The 1786-nt window shown below is 39.0% G+C and overlaps 1 non-coding gene across 1 annotated transcript; it reads right to left on the bottom strand.

The window, feature by feature from the left end:
- Positions 1 to 202: 202 nt before the first annotated feature.
- Positions 203 to 275, bottom strand: TRNAV-UAC. The gene has a single exon. It is a non-coding gene; the product is annotated as a tRNA-Val (tRNA).
- Between the last annotated feature and the right edge of the window lie 1511 nt (positions 276 to 1786).

The raw sequence follows: 1786 nt of genomic DNA, 5'->3' as shown, positions 1-1786 counted from the left end.
GAGTCGCAAACGACTCGACGGCACATAACAACAACATACAAGGAAAAGTTCAGTTGATGATTTGGTTCAGACTCCACAGCTATGAGAGATAATATTCTATGACAACCTGCACTATACTCCCAGTACTAAGCAGTGTATAAAAGTGGATCTCCCAAAGAAAAGCAGAGTTAGAGCCAGCAGCTCTCTCTCTTAAACACACCCCTGGTTCCACTGGGGCTTGAACCCAGGATCTTCTGCGTGTAAGGCAGATGTGCTAACCACTACACCATGGAACCATAAGGTAGGAGAGAGATTCATTCATGTCTTCAAATACAAAAAGTACTAGACAGACACCTTTCCAAATTTCTGGAGTTCTTTGATTCAAAAAGAGCCTAACCAAAAGTTCGTTAGTCAGAACTCACCAGTCTCTGAGAACAAAAAATGTGGCATTTTGCTTATGTAAGAGTTACAGTCTTAGAAACACTATGTAACTGTTCTTTAGGGTGGCTATGTGTCAAAATCAACTCCTTCACAATGGAATTGTTTTGATTCAGAGACAGTTAGCCTTTTTGGAATATGTATATAGGTAATCCTGATGCTAAATTACCTTTTCAGAGCATATTTTTGCATATGTACTTGGAATATTATCAGGTATTATCTGTGAACACTAGGAAAAATTATTACAAAGCCTACAACTCCACTCTTTCTTTATGTCCCTTGGAACACATCTAGACTAATCTATATGCAACCATTAGTGTGTGTAAGTGTGTGTTTATCACACAAGTAATATTGTATAATGGTTTTGTGTAGAGTATATCATTATAATATAGTCTATGTAGATTATATAGATTACATATAACGCAACCCTACTTACATTATATGTCAAATAAAAGAGAAAGAACTGTATTGTTATATGTTTTTTTTTCAATGCCTTCCACATGTCAAGCACTTGAAGAGGTGCTACAGATAGAATTAGTACAACAGTTAAAAATCTCTGCATAAAAGAACCATATATTTTCCTTCTTACCAAATAGTAAATGCTAAGTAAATCCCCCTCCCTCAAATCACCTTTTCCATGACACAGTAGAATTCTGACAAGTCTCCTTCACACCTATTTGGCCCTACTCTCTAGAGCTTTAGTGAAGAGTGGGTAGTGGAACAGCAGTGGAGGCCTCCTGTGGGCCCCATAATCCTTTGTGTTGTTCTGTTGCGTTGTTCAAGTATAAAGCACTTCTCAGGCTGAATTTCTCTTTACAGTGAAAATATAGTAGACAAATGTGGAATGGCTTAAACCCAAATTGGTTGCAAGTGAAAAATTCTACTATATATTATTAAATTCTGCCTAATAGGCACCTTTTGCTATTGTGTTGTGATTTGGGTTTTTTTAAAAAGGGTATTACCAATGAAGTACTTCTGGCATGTTGCAAGGAGTGTCCAGTCCTTAGAGAGGGACATTATGCTTGGGAAGGTGGAGGGACAGAACAAGAGAGGAAGACCCTGGATAAGATGGATTGACTCAGTGACTGGAATAATGGGAATAAGTGTGTCAAAGATGTTAGGTTAGGCTAGGTTAGTGGACTTAAAGAAGAAATCAGAGAAAGCTTAATGCAGCTTTATTAAAGGGGGTTGGGGGTGGAAGGGGAGCTCCCGGGTGAGTTCCTCATCCTGGAGAGGCAGAATGGGAAGTCACACTGTGAACTTACTGGGGAGGATTTTTATAAACAGAGTCTTTAGGGAGGTACATTCCATTCTGATTTATGGGCCACCTGCTAGCTTAGCCAGGCAGGCAAGGCCTTTTGCCTTCTTA

Source organism: Elephantulus edwardii, unplaced genomic scaffold (assembly GCF_000299155.1).
Source record: "Elephantulus edwardii isolate Elephantulus edwardi_28Jun2011 unplaced genomic scaffold, EleEdw1.0 scaffold00599, whole genome shotgun sequence".
NCBI classification, from domain to species: Eukaryota; Metazoa; Chordata; class Mammalia; order Macroscelidea; family Macroscelididae; genus Elephantulus; species Elephantulus edwardii.
This window is presented reverse-complemented; position numbering and strand designations above follow the sequence as displayed.